This window comes from Bubalus bubalis, chromosome 11 (genome assembly GCF_019923935.1).
Source record: "Bubalus bubalis isolate 160015118507 breed Murrah chromosome 11, NDDB_SH_1, whole genome shotgun sequence".
NCBI lineage: Eukaryota > Metazoa > Chordata > Mammalia > Artiodactyla > Bovidae > Bubalus > Bubalus bubalis.
Genome location: NC_059167.1, coordinates 16,725,659 through 16,741,048, shown reverse-complemented (window position 1 = coordinate 16,741,048; position 15,390 = coordinate 16,725,659). Strand labels below are relative to the sequence as shown.

Genomic DNA, 15,390 nt, shown 5'->3' with positions numbered 1-15,390 from the left:
CCCGCAAAACTGAAATTTCACCCTTAGCATCTTCATCTTCTGTTTTTTTCCCTTAATTTTTGTTCTTATATACCTACTGTTTTGCTTTCATTATATTGCATGTAATTTTTAAAAGTCATCTTAAATTATCCTGAGAGCAAGGTGGTTAAATAAACACAAAGGTGGTGAAGGGGAGCCAGCTCGTGCGAGTCCATTTGCTGACTGTGGTTGGGTGGCTTGAACAACAGGCTATTCATAAGGACAGGAAATTTGCAAGACTGATGTTAGAAACTGGAAGTACCTGCACTATTTATAGTTGCATTTTTAAACAAATTCTTGAACCTGAGCAGTGAATATGTGCTATTCTAACTGGAAAGGTAATTATCAAATTCCTTAGTAGTCACTTGGCCATGGTATAGAAGTAACTTGACGCTCCACTCAGGAGAGCAGGAGGCTGGTGATTTCTTTCATCTAAGCAGCACTGTTTTCTTTTTAAGGTTAATTCCATTCAAAGATCAAAGTCCAAATGCTTAATCAAAACCACTGATCTTTCAAATCCACAGCCAGTCTTGGACTAGATTTGCAACCACCAAATACTGAAGAAAACAAAGCGAAATGAAACCAGGCCGTTACAAAATACGCAGTGTATCAAACATTTTTCCCCCCTAGTTAGCATTTGACAATGAACCCTGTTGCTCTTCAAATTCTCTCTCTCTTTTTTTTTTCAGGAATTAAGAAAGACCTTGGTACCCCATCCTTTAAGTTACAGCTATTAGGATAATGGAGAGAGGGGTCAGAGTAGAAGTAGGGTATAGAATTAGGAGGGGTTTGATGGCGGCAAGTCAGTCCACTTAGTTTTTGTACTGGGTGAGCTCATTGCCAGTTTCATTGAGAAGATACATGCAGGGACTTCTCTGGTGGTCCAGTGGCTAAGACTCCATGCTCCCAGTGCAGGGGGCCCAGGTTCAATCCCTGATCCGGGAACTAGGTCTTACATGCACAAGTAAAGATCCTGCAAGCCACAATTAAGGTCTGGCATAGACAAATAAATAAATAAGTATATTAAAAAATTTTCATCCAGGTTTAAAAAAAAAGTGAAGACGTGCAGATGAGGGCTTTTGTTATCGAGAAAGGGTCACGGTTGGCAGAGGTCTTTACGGTAACCCTTCTTCTGTCTACAGTCCTGGGAATGCGGGTGCTAGAGCCATGGTGGGTCATGCTGGCTGAAAAGTCACAGACGGTGGAGGTTTCAGGGAGTCCAGTTAGGTGCCAGGCATTGTTCGGGTCCCCCTTGGGATCGTAGGCTCAGCTGCATGTACCGTTTGCTCAGCTTCTCAATGGCCTCCTCAAGGTGCTTCAGATCATTCTCTCTCATGGCCTTGGTGCTGAAGTTGGTGTGGCACCCGGCACCATTCCAGGTCCCAGGAATGGGCTTTAGGATCAAAGCTTGCTGTCATTCCAAAGTCTTCATATACATGGTGTGAGATGAAATGGTCCACCCAGAGATGATGTCTGATGTCCATTCCGTCACAGGGTCTTACCTGAAATTCCCATGGGGCAGCCACGATCTTGGCACTCTGTCCTCAAAATCTTGACGCCCGGTGGTGAGCCTGTACAATATCCCTGCCATAATCTTTGCTCCCTCACCACAGTCGTATGGACCTTGGGGTCCAAGGAAGCAGTTGGAAGGCCACCCCAAGGGGTGCTCATCCGTGCCCAAGAGAATATATTCCTGCTTTGGTCCAAACGGGGGTGCTGGTTGCTCACCATGTCTGTGTTCTGTTTATAGGGATGCCTTCCATGGGTCTCTGCAGCCTTTCGGTTGTACTTGAAGACTTCACAGAACCCCAGGTGGTAGTCCTTGCATAATAGGTCCTGGAACATGGCAGCAGGGATGAAATACATGTCCCTGTTGTAGCTTCAGACTGAAAAGTAATAGAGCCATCAGCATGCCACTCGGGCAACTCATCTGGCGCTGTCGCTCCAGATATGCATAGCTTGGGCTTTGTCACCCTGAGGCAGGGACATGCCCACCTGATGGGTGCCTTTGTTTCAGTGGGAGCTCGCTGAGGCGGCCGTGGCAGGAGGTGTCCTGGATGGAGGGCAGGCAGGCAGGGAGAAGGAAGTGCAGGGGGACAGGCCAGGAGACCGGGGGTGCTGCACACACACTGCTCTTCTCCCATCCTCAGCTCTGCCAAAATCATCCCTTCCTTCTTGACTGGGCAAAGAAACAAACTGAGGCTAGAAATGGTTTGAATGGGGCAAAGGGAGGGTGTTTATTTCCTAAGTCTCTCTCAGTCTAAGTGTTCCTTCCGTTTCTCCCTGTGTCATCTGGTCTTGGGAGGAAATGATGACGAGCCTACCTGCTTCCAGATGGCACAAGTACTGGGTACCATCTGGACCCAACGGTACGTGGCATCCTCTGTACCATGGTGATAATGGCTCAGCCTCAAGGGGCAGGAGAGACAGAGTACAGGTGTGATTTATGGATGTGATTCAGTCTTCTTGGGCCAGCTTCCCTACAGGACTAACCGGAGGCCAAATCGGGAAGAAGGAAAAGATTCATCCTGGTTCCTTTGGCCTCTTTTCCACTGGGAGTGATTCTGACTCTCACCTGCTTAGAATTGAGGATGCCAAGGAGTTTTCTGGTACAAATAGTAACAGTGCGGAAAATTGGCCCAGAGTATAAAAAGGAGTTTGAAAAGGAAAGAATCGAGCCCATTGTATTCTCAAAGAAAAGACTTTGAAAAAAATCACAACCTGTAGATTTCAAAAGGCCAACTTCTTTCCAGTTTTCCCTTTAGAAAATATGGATATAATAAATACGCATTTGTACACACTTGCCTTGAGAAAAAGCCCCTCAGAAACACAGTGGTTACCTCGGAGTGGTAAGATTCCAGGGGATTGTTTTTTTCTTGTTTGGATCTATGGTTCAGTTTCCTCACAATGACTGTTAACGACAGTATTGTTGGATGCTAAGTAAAAATCAGGTTCTAAAGTCAGTATGTAAAGAAAAAGATCCTGTCTCTTAAAATTACCCCTTAAAGATAACTTCCCTACTAAAATGGGATATATGTGATTTTGTGTATCATGAAGTAGTTACCTTGAATTTAGGGCTCAAGATATATGAAAAGATATACATTTTCATATATCAGAATCCACTCAAGCTGCTTAAAAGGTGCTAAGCATTGTGGGAGCCAAAACCAGCTGCAGAGGGTGTATCTGCCATTTTGTTCTTCATTCTGTGGAGCCTCTACTCACTGAGTGGAATGGCCTGAGGTAACATCTTCACTCTTCTGATTGCTCTCTCTCTGTCTCTCTCTCTACATCTTTCTCTCTCCTCCCAGGAGGTGGTGTAGGGCTTGTCTTTTTTTTGAGGGGGGAGGGAGTGCTTGTGTTAGAGCTTGGTTTGCAAAGCAAGCCATTATATTCTTTATATTCATTATAAATACATTCACTGTATATGCATTATATTTATTCTAGCTCAATAAAATTGGCGTTTTATTCTAAGGTGAATTAATTAATTAGTTTAACTGAATTTATTAAATTCTAAGGTGAATTTGTTCCCACTTCACATGAAATTAAGGACGCTTTATGTATGGTATGGGGTGTTTGTAAGGGGGTGGGTGGGTCTAAAAGCAGGGTCTTTGAGGGAGCCAGGAGGGGCTTGCTCACCTTTGCTTGGAAACTCAGCCTGGAAACTCTTGGCAGCCACAGCATCTTGTTAGTAAGGACGACTCTTAACTACGGAGGGTCATGTTCCTGTTTGGGGTCCTGCTCTGGTTAGGGTGGGGTGGTGGGCAGGAGGAGAGACCAGTTGGAGGGATTCATTTTTATAGGTCCCTCTCCCTCACTCTCTCATCCACAAATACAGACAGATCCCTGCCAAGACCTGTGTGCTTCTGGGAGATGTCTGGGGTCCCTGGCAGAGGGAACATTCACCCAACACCTACTTACTGATCTCCTGTTATATGTGAGGCACTGGGATTAAGTCTTCTTGGGGGCCACCTGTACACCCTCTTTCCTCCCTGTCATGGGGGCAGAAGAAAGTGACAGAGAAGACACAATCACGGCTGTTTCCTGCCCTCTCATTCAGTGACTTATCCAGCCCTGCAGATCACGTGGAGCAGGACAATGGAGTTAAGACCTGGGCTTGGGAATCAGACAGAGCTGGGTTCAAATCCTACTTCTGGCACTTGTGAACTACATGACTTTGGGCAATTTATTTGGCTAGTCTAAGTCTCAAGCAAGTGAAGTCATTCTGTAAATGCCAAGAAAGGTCCGTATAGTCAAAGCTATGTTTTTTCCAGTAGTCATATATGGATGCGAGGGTTGGACCATAAAGAGGCTGAGCACAAAAGAGTTGATGCTTTTGAATTGTGGTGTTGGAGAAGACTCTTGAGAGTCCCTTGGACAGCAAGGAGATCCAACCAGTCAATCCTAAAGGAAATCAACCCTGAATATGCATTGGAAGGACTGATGCTGAAGTTGAAGCTCTAATACTTTGGCCACCTGAAGTGAAGAGCTGACTCATTAGAAAAGACCTTGATGCTGGGAAAGATTGAAGGCAGGAGGAGAAGGGGATGACAGAGGATGAGATGGTTGGATGGCATCACCAACTCAATGGACATGAGTTTGAGCAAGCTCCAGGAGATGGTGAAGGACAGGGAAGCCTGGAGTGCTATAGTCCATGGGGTCGCAAAGAGTTGGACATGACTGAGCGACTGAAGAACAACAACAACAAATGGGAAGAATACTTATTGAGCACCTACTATGTGCAAGGTACTGGGTTCTCTGCCCAAGAACCTTACAGTCTATGGGAAAGACTAACATTTGTATATTTGTAAGCACAGACTGTGGTAAGTTCTCCAAAGGGAAAGGAAGAGTCTTTAGAACTGGATAGCTGAGATCCTCATTGGGCTCATTTTCAGGGGAGAGATCTCAGAAAAGTGCTCTTTGTGGAGTTAAGTCAAGAACTGAGGGAGGAGAAGGTGTCAGAATCAGTGTGGGAGAGTGCATTCCAGCAGAGAGCAAAGCATCTGTCCCCCTCCAGCACATGAAACACCGTCCCCCCTCCCCCAAGTCCCCTTAGAGCAGAGGAAACCCTTCTGAGCTAAAAATAAACTTGCTGAGCCTCGGAAAATCCTGTCACTGCCCAGAGGCCCCCCGCCCCCCACCCTGAGAGACGACTCCATGGCTCAAACCCTCTGGGCCGTGCCCCACACAGGATGTGTGGGGCCGGTGGTCCTCAGACTGAAGCCCCCGACTTCCCTGGCTAATTTTGCCTCCCTGAGAGCGTGTCTCCAGCAAGGCTGGGCTCCCAAGCTGGGCGCCCGCCAGTCAGTCTGGCCAGGGAAGGAACTATTTTGGGAATTTTTATGATGGAACAATATTTTTTCGGTAAACAAATGGAGAGCTGTTAAACAGGGATGGTCACCCCCAGCTTCTGGTTCACGTTCTCCATGTGGAGCTGTCACAGAGGCGGCCCTGTCCAGCGGGGAGAGTGTCCCCAGGGCTGCCGAGCCTCAGTGCCCACCTCGTCATTTCTCTTGGATTAATCAGCTTTGGAAATTGGGAACACTGCTCCCTCCCCAAGCCCTACCTCGGATTCTTTGAAAACAAAAGCCCTTGGTGTGGTCTGGGTAGTAGAGGTGGGGCCCACCCTGATTAACCCCTTAGGGCTTGAGGATGGCCTGGACTCCAAAGTTAAGTTTGGAAGGGATCTCAGAGAGCATCTGCCATTTCCCCATCCCACCCCCCTCAACAGGTGAAGGAACCAAGGCCCAGAGAGGGGAGACTGCTTCCTCAAGGTCACAGAGCTCATCAGCTGCAAATGAGGTGGGAACCCCAGATCCCAGACTCTGAGTCCTTATTCTCTTCCTTCAGGAACAATAAGACAGAACAGTGGTCAAGAAAAGGAAAGGGTAGACTCCAAATTTGGTATTTTGCAGAGAGCCTACAAACTAATACATGCACAGCAAATCATAAATGTACAAAGTTTCTAAGCACTGACCCCCACCCTCAATATCTCCTGGGAGAGGACTCTTCTTATTCTTGAGAACCAGCCCTTTATTGCAACCCGGACCTCACCTGGGCTGGCCTCTTCAGGCACTCACCTCTGATGGGCTGCTTGGTGACTTCATCACTGAGGACCCTCTCCTTGATGCTGAGAGACTATCCCTGCCCAAGTGTCATTCCTCCAGCAGCTCCATCGTCTCTTGTTCTGCCCCAGTGGCTCCCAAGCATCCATAGCTGCCTGGGTCCCATTTTCTCAGACTGGGCTATGGCCATTTTATTGTTATGGCTTTAATAGCTGTCTGTTATTTAGCCAGGCCCTGAGATGACTCTTCAGAGTCTCCTTGGACTGAAAGGAGATCAAACCAGTCAATCCTAAAAGAAATCAACCCTGAATATTCATTGGAAGGATGGATGCGAAAGCTGAAGCTCCAATACTTTAGTCACTAGATGCGAAGAGATGACTCTTTGGAAAAGACCCTGATGCTGGGAAAGATTGAGGGCAGGAGGAGAAGAGGGCAACAGAAGATGAGATAACTAGATAGCATCCCCGACTCAATGGACATAAACTTGAGCAGACTCCAGGGGATAGTGAAGGACAGGGAAGCCTGGTGTGCTGTAGTCCATGGGATGCAAAGAGGCAGACGTGACTTTTTGCAAATGAGCAACAACAACATTTCATACAACAGCCATGCATGGTATGGATTATTTGTCCCACTTTACAGAGGAAAATGCTGAGGTCCAGATAAACCCAAGATCACATGAATGACCCTAGCTCTTTCTGACTCTAATCCTTCAGCTTTCTCCACCAGACTGCCTCCAGGTGTGAGACAAAGAGAGTCTGGCCAGGACAGTGGCAAAACCACATAGCAGAAAGGACTCTGTTTACAAGCTCTAGTAGATCAAATGTTGGAATAGAAAAAAAAAGGACAAATAGAACACATCACCTAAGTTTTGAGTCTTGAGTTTGTCAAGTCTTCCCCTTTTGAGTGATAGAAACTCAACTCAATCAGCTTATATAAAAGAGAGCTTACTTTCATTTGTGTGCCTAACAAGTCTAGGGTTACTTCTGGCTTTAAGAACAGCTTGCTTCAGCATAGTCTTTTTCTGCTTGGCTTATTCTTCAGACGAGCTTTAATGGTATCAGTGGTTGCTGGAGCTCCAGAATCAGGTAATCTCAGCAGATAGGGACCATTTCTTTCATAGCTTTGGGAAGAAAATCCCAGAAGGATTCCTACTGGCTGGCTTGGGTCACATGCCCATTCTCTGAGCCAATCACTGTAGCCAGGGAGATGGAGAAAGAATGTGCTGTTAATAGGAAAACCAGTTTAGCTTTGGTGTCTAACAAAGGGGAGAAAAGGTTTGGAGAGACAGAAACAACAGGTAATCTTAGGCTAGGGAATGGGGAGAATGTTGACACCACTTACAGTCAGCGGGAAAAATCAGGAGGAAGGATTACTTAGGAGTAACAATACTAATTGCAACAACAGTAATAAGCAACATTTATTATAGCTTAAGGCTTCCTGGTGGCTCAGTGGTAAAGAATTCGCCTGCAGTGCAGGAGCTGCAGGGGACATGGGGTGGTTCCCTGGTCAGGAAGATCCCCTGGAAGAGGGCATGGTAACCCACTTGAGTATTCTTGCCTGGAGAATCCCCATGGACAGAGGAGCCTGGCGGGCTACAGTTCACGGGGTTGCAAAGAGTCGGACATGACTAAAGTGACTTAGCACAGATGCATGCACGCCTTACAGCTTACAGAGCCCTTTCACATACCTTATTTAGTCCTCCTCTAACCCTGAAATGAAGGCAGAACAGCTGTTGTTCTTGAGCTCATTTCACAGATGACGAGACAGGTATGGAGAGGATAAAGGATGTGCTCAAGGCTGGCAGGAGGCAGGTCTGGGTCCGATGGTGGACTCCTGCTCATGTTATCTGAATCTCAGTTCAGGAGGGGAGACAGGCTGAGTGTGAAGTGCTTGGTGTCCTGAAGACAGATGCTACTCTCAAGGTGACAGGTACACTGACCGTGTCACTTTGGGATCATTTGGCTTAGCTGATCCTCTGCTAGGTGCTGTGTGTCGTGTGGGCAGGGACCTTACCTGTCTAATTCACTGCTCTACCTTAGTGCCAAGCACTGTGCTTGGTACTCAAGATGCACTGAAGACAAAATGATCCAGTAGCGGCCCTGTTGATAATCTGAGTCTCCCTGGAAATGGAGGATGGGGACCAGAGCTGCTGGTTAAGGACTGAGACTTGGGGAGTCAGTGAGGGGAGAAAAAAGGAGTGGAAGCCTAAAGTGTAGCATGTTTGGCCCCAGTTCCAGACCTTAGCCAAATGCATCACAAGCCTCCATCTGCTCGGCAGACCAAGCTGGACATAAGGGACTTACAGGCTCTGAAAATCCCGTTGGTGCAGCTGGACTGAATTGGGAACCATGCATTGTGACTTCTGGGGGATGTCTTTGCTGCACCTGATAGCATTTCTCTTTAATTAAGTTCTAGTTAAGTCAGTCAACTCCATGTATTGAGCACCAACTAAATGTCAGGCATTGTGCATATATTGTGCACCAGGTATATGGTGGAAAATGACACAATTTAAAAAGTCATTTTAATCAAGTAATTAATTTTTCATTTATAGGCTGTGCCATGCAGCATGTGGGATCTTAGTTCCCCAACCAGGATTTGAATCCGTGCCTCCTACAATGGAAAGCAGAGTCAATCGCTGGATCACCAGGGAAGTCTCAAGGGCTATTGTAAGGGCCACTCATTCGTTTAGCATCCATTATTTCCCAGGTACTATGTTAAGCACTGGGTACACAAGATGTGGTGAGATTTTTATTCTAGACAGGGTAGAGTGACACATTTATGCCCAACTGATCACAATACAAACATGTAATGGAAGGTGGGAAGGAGGCAAAGTTTGTGGACCAGTTCAGGGATCTCCATTTTATCCTTAGATGCCTGGTCCCTTGGCAGGGAAATCCTTGCCTGGTGTATGTCTATGTTTTGCCATCCAGTCATCTATTGGTTTCATACTTTGTCCTCTGGTCAGCATGTCCTGTTTATGTTTGTTGCCTCTTAAAATGTGAGCTCCTAGAGGGCAAGGCCAGTTTCCGTGCCTTTGTTGTGTGTGTGCGTGTGTGTGTGCTGAGCCTGTAGCTCCAGGATAATCAGAGCTGCTGAAACTTAGCCCTCCCTGAGCTTCCCTCATCTGCCACCTTTAGGGTCGCCCATGACATACGCACTGGAGTGTACTGGTTGTCAACTGATATCTGACCCCCTTTGTTCATTATTAGAGTGTGAACCGGGCACATGCTACCCTTGCTGCTTGGTATGTCCCTTAAACTCATGGCCATAAAAGGAATACATGACCCTAAAAGGAATTCATGACCACTCCCCTGCCCTTTCTACCTTCCCTCACCAGGGGGTGAGGATACTGGAGAAGCCATCTTGGACTTGGACACAGCAATGGAAGCTGTGTGTTGAGGATGGCAGGATCACCTAAATGGCCTGGACCACCTGTCTGTGTGCTGGGACAGTTTGAAGCATCTTTATAGCAGCTTGTTTTTTGTTGTTCAGTTGCTAAGTCGCGTCCAACTCTTTGTGACCGCGTGAACTGCAGCACACCAGGCTTCCCTGTCCTTCACTATCTCCTGGAGCTTGCTCAAACTCATGTCCATTGAGTCAGTGATGCCATCCAACCATCTTATCCTCTGTTGCCCTCTTCTCCTCTTGCCTTCAGTCTTTCCCAGCATCAGGGTCTTTTCTGATGAGTCAGTGCTTCGCATCAGGTGGCCAAAGTATCGGAGCTTCAGCTTTAGAATCAGTCCTTCCAATGAATATTCAGGATTGATTTCCTTTAGGATAGCAGCTTAGTCTGTACCTAAGTACATTTAGTAGAAGGAACCTTGGACAACTAGTTTTCTTTGTTTTGCGGTCACGCACAAGTCACCTTATCTTTCTAGGCCTCAGTTGCCACACTTGTCAGATGGGAACATTAAGAACCCTTTCTTTGCTCCACGGCAGGCATCTAAGAGCCACAGATGTGGTTGTGATTTGAGAAGTGAAGGAGCAAGGCAAAGGTGGGCGGGGAGCATCCTCGGGGCAAGTGAGCGATCATGGTTTATCACTCAGTCATTTCCTCTTCAGGAGTTTTTGAGAAGCTCAGTTAAACTGCTGATCCAACTACACAGAGCTGAGGAAGGCCCTGTGGGTGTTCATCATCTGCCCAGAATAATTCTCCCCAAACTTTAAAGTGCTCAGAAAACACAAAGTTTGTCTTGGCTGAAATGGGCCAGACCTAAGGAAGTGATCTGGGTCGAAAAGCTTTTACACAATTGTAAGTCATAGGACATGCTGAACCCAGTTGAACCTCATTAAAATGCCATGGCGGGTTGAGTGTTTATGTTTCATGCTCATGATGTTTGAATGTTTAAACTCACATGAAAATCGTAAGCACCAAGATGAAATAACTGGCAGGGCCTGGGCCACTATTTCAGGACGAGGGGTGCTTGAAGGTGACAGCAGTCTTGACAGAACCCACTGCCCCTGAAGACACGGAGGCCCGGCTCAGACGGGACCGTGCTCCCCGCTCCGCTAACCCAGCTATTAACACGCTTTGCTTTTTCTCATGTAACCCACTGCTGGGCACCGCTGCTTGCTCCGCAAAGGCTGGCTGATTTATGATAAACGAAGGACAGAGTCTGTGTGATTGGGAGGCAAAGAGCAGAGTGTAGAGGATGTTGGGGAAATTGATTGAAAAAGGAAGGCTGTCCAGGAGAGAAATAAGACAATGTGTTTGAAAAACTGGAATGCCTTCAATATCAGTTCCTCACGGTAAGAGAATAGTATCAGGTCGGCCATAAAGTTCTTTTGGGGTCGTAAAACAGATTATGGCCTGATCATGCATTCTGTTCCTGAAAAAAGAGTATGAATTGTCTACTGTGCATCGGGATCCTGTGTTATTAGATTCTGGGATAAAATCCCTGGCCTTATCTTATGCAGCTATTTAAAATGATAGCTATGGGGACTTCTCTGGTGGTCCAGTGGTTAAGAATAAGCCTTGTAATGAAAACAGAAAAAAAAAAAAAAAAGAGAGAGAGAGAGAGAGAGAGAATCTGCCTTGTAATTCAGGGGATGTAGTTTCCATCTCTGGTTGCGGAATTAAGATTCTCACATGTCGTGGGGCCACTAAGCCCGCGCCTCACAACTGGAGAGAAGCCTGTGTGTCAGACCAAAGAGCCCAAGTGCCGCAACTAAGACCCAATGCAGCCAAAAGAAATAAAGACACATAAATAAATATTAAAGAATAAAATAATAGCTATACAGCTTAGGTAACAACAGGGACAATGCTTATGATATAAATTTAGCAAAAAATGCAAGCATCCAAATTTATGTACAATGGGATGACCACTAGATTTTTTTCTCAAAAGGTAGCTGTAGAAAAGAATGAAGTGAGAGGGAATATTGCAAGGAAGTAATGACTGCATTGGAGGGCGGGGTGGTGGAGTTATGGCCAACCTGTCTTTATTTTCCTAACTTCCTATACAGTAGTCGTATTCCATTCATAAGTTTTTAAAAGTTTTTTTTTTTTTAAATAAGAAGGGACATCCTCAGACCGAGTGATCCTCCTGCAGTAACCATAGGTCCAGCCAGCCTTAAGGAATACTTCCCACCAGACCTACTGACTGCTGACCTTCTCCAGGTGTCAGACACTGCTCCTCGGAGTCTGAATCATAGATGTGAAAGTTTGGGAAGAGTCCAGATATGCAAAAGGGCACCCCTTTTCTCAGTGATGGCAATTTCAGCAGCTCTCCAGTGGAAACAGAGAGGCCCCCAATCCAGCACCACATGGGGGCTGGTCCTGGGCACCCGTCCACTCAGGGCACGAGATGAAGGACTTGGCCAGCTTCCCTCCTTGGGAATGATGGGCCAGGCACCACCTGCCAAGTCACAGCCAGGCACTTACAGCCAGGCACTCACAGCTGTGACTACCCCCTCGGAGAAAGTGAAGGTTCCCTGTGCCCACTCCAAATAGGCCTGCCTGGGGCATGACTCCGGGATATAGCGTGGAGTCAGACAACCCCAAAGTTAGAAGAAAATTTACAAATATTTAATCCATGAACTATATGCACATGGATAGAAAAAGAAAATGGCACAGAGGGCTTCTAGTTAATAGCAGATCTCCATTCCACTGTGCCTTGGAGTTGGTCTTGTCCCTCGGAGGCGATGGCTTTTAACTGTTGTGGTTCTTGGTTCTGTCAGTTGCCTCTATCTCTAAGTAATAGAATATGCCAACCCTGCTGTGTCCTCGTGGTTCTTGAGGGGACTTCACCTCTTGTCTCCCTGCTCAGATTAAGCAGGATTTAGCTCATCCATATGCTTGGGTGGATGCAGAGACAGGTCATCCAGATGCTGTATGATCCCTACAAAAACCAACTTGTAGGGACTTCCCTGGTGGTCCAGCGGTTAAGACTCTGTGCTCCCAATGCAGGGGGCACGGGTTTGAATCCTGATGGGGGAACTAAGATCCCACATGCCACATGGCCAATCAATAAATAAATAAAAAATCACACACACACACACAAGACCCACTTGCAGCCCAGCCACATGAATAGTGGTCCACCAGCTGCCAGCTCCTTTAGGATCAGCTTCAGAGGCACACAGCTGCCTTGCCCAGGCCACACCTTTCTGCAACAGCCTGTATCCAGTGCATCACATGAGAGAATAAGGCCAGGCCATTTCTGGTCAATGGACTCGAACGGTGAATGCTCACTTCAGTGCTCTGGGTTGGTGGGAGGAGGCTTTGTAGGATCTGCATTGCAGTTTGACTCATCCCTCTGCCCAACCTGCTTCCTTCCCACCTGGTTAGCTGACATTCTGTCCATGCCAAAAGGTCCTTGATATTCGATCCTGTCAAAAACCCCATGACATGGACCAAATACGTTCATGGATGGTTTGGTTAGGACCACATTCCAAGGACCTTTCGGCATGGACCAAATGTCTGTGAATCAAACGTCCTATGGACGTCCTGGACGATCCCACTCTTTTCATAGGTGTCCATTGTAATAAGCATCATGTGTCTCTAATTATCTCAGTGTCTATTTCCAGGGACCTCATCCTGTGACAATTGTCCTTGTCCCTCTCTTGGATTTTCAGAGTATGTCAATTTGTATGTACAGTGTCAACTTAGTAGGAACTCTTATATTGTTTCTCCCAATTCCCTACCCATCAAGGTTCCAAATTAGGATTAGTCATGCAGGACGTTTGCGCAAAATTTTGGAAGGTGGAAGTGAGGCAACAGCCACTTTTACTCTCTGCAGGCTGGCACAGGGCCGGGTGCCATTGCAGCTCCCGCCTGTCGCTGAGAAGCGGCTTACCTCGTTGGCCTGTGGCCTGAGGTTCCTCCCGCTCCTTCCAGGTCTCCTTCAGCTCTTCTATGACCTGGGCTGGATGCAAGTGCAGCTCCATGGCTGGGGCATCCGCTCATCCAGAAAGTCACCCATATCATGGCGATGGGAGGTGGAGACAGAAACAGGCTCCAGGTTGTCCTTCTCCTTCTTTACGCCCATCTTTTCCTCTCTACTGCTAGTCCTGCTGACCTCAGGTCCAGCACCGGACACACAGGCAACAGGTTTGCACAGACTATTTAGTCAGGTCCCATGACTGTGCTATCCCCATAAGAGTTCCTTTTTTTCCTTGAATTTTAACTCATGCAGTCACTAATTCTAGTTCCCCTGTTGATAACTTTGTTTCATTAGCTCTCAGTTGTATTGGACACATTACCCTACAAGGTAGGATACTGGCATTACCATCCTAGTCTTCCCCTCTCACCTCTTCTATCAGCGAGTTTTAAATTTCTACATTTGTCAAGTGTGGTAACATTATGTCCTGTCCCCAAACCATAGTGGCCCTTTCCCTTTTTTTTTGTTCATGGTCCACTGAAGACCAATAAACAGCGACTGGAATAGCATATTTTGTGTGGGTAAATGGGCCCAGGGCCTGGTGATGGTAAATGATCACATTTCTTTTCCTGTATATCCAAGGGCAGACCCCTGTGCCACTCCAAGGGCAATATTCTTAGCCCCGAGATCAAATAGACTTTCCTATATTATGTGCCATTTGCTCAAATGCTTCTTAGCTCTTATGTTGCTTCATTTTTGGAGCATGACTTTCTTGGTTAGTGTTTGTTTTTCACCGAACTTTTGATTGCTTCCCTTTTTTCTCTTTGGGTAAAGAAAGCTAGGTTTTTGCCATCTTGTTCCAATTTTATCATCTAGATTTTTACTAATTTTATGTGTTTCTTGGATCCATTGTATTCTTCTAGAAATTTTTCTCCTTGGGACTCCCTGACATTTTATTGAACACCGATTTCTTTTGAGTATTGCTAAACAGCTGACTTCTGGGATCATTCCACCGTTTCTGTATTCTCACACTACCCTTTTATTGTCCTGATGTTCACTCCACTTTTTCTGGAGAACATTCTCATTTAGTTCATCTGTAAGGTGCACGAGAAGGAAACATCAGGCATGACTGACCCTCGAACAATGTTGGGAACAGGGGCCCCGACCTTCTCTGTGGTTGAAAATCCACATAGAATTTTACCATCAGCCTCCTGCACCCACAGATTCAACCAGCAATTGCATAGTACTATAGAACGTGTTCGGTGAAAGAAATCTGCATTTTAGTGGACCTGCAGAGTTCAAGCCCATGTTGTTCAAGGGTCAACAGTACCCATGTGAGGATTTAACTGTGTGACTTGGACAAGTTTCTAACCTCTTTGTACTTCAATTTCCTCAACTGCAACATGGGGATTATGTCACCTACCTCATGGGATCACTGTGGGATTATATGCGATAACATTGGTAAAGTGCCTGATCCTTGGTGCTGAGCAAATTTTGGTTTATTTCCCTAATTAAGCCACTTTTTGGCTAAGATCTTAAAAGGCTCCCATTGCCTGTGGAATACCATCCAAATTTTTTAGCATGGCCCAAGGCCCGCCCTCCATAATTGGATCCCAATTGACCTTTTCAAATTTATTTCTTATTACTCCCTTCATGTACCTTCCACCCTGCCAAACTCTTCTCCTAGCACCTGTATCTTCCAGCCGTGGAACCTTGACCCTCTGTGTTCCCTGTGTCTAGAAAGCCTTTCCCATAAGGTCTGTGTGTCCAAGCCTATTTCTCTTTTCAACCACCGCTGCCACCATACATCTTCCCCTGATCTCCAGCTACAAGCAATCCAACACTCTCCCCTGGCTTTTATCCCTTTCTACTGGATATTAGAGCTGTATGGCCACACACTTGGCTGGCTGCCCATGGACAGACCAAAACCTTTCAATACTTCTCTGCAGCTGGGGCTGCCACAGTGGTGAATGACCCTCTTTTTGCAGGCTGGG

The 15,390-nt window shown here is 46.5% G+C and overlaps 1 pseudogene; it reads right to left on the bottom strand.

Annotated features, from left to right (window-relative positions):
* Positions 1 to 830: 830 nt before the first annotated feature.
* On the bottom strand, positions 831 to 13,463 carry LOC102396143 (annotated as a pseudogene).
* Between the last annotated feature and the right edge of the window lie 1,927 nt (positions 13,464 to 15,390).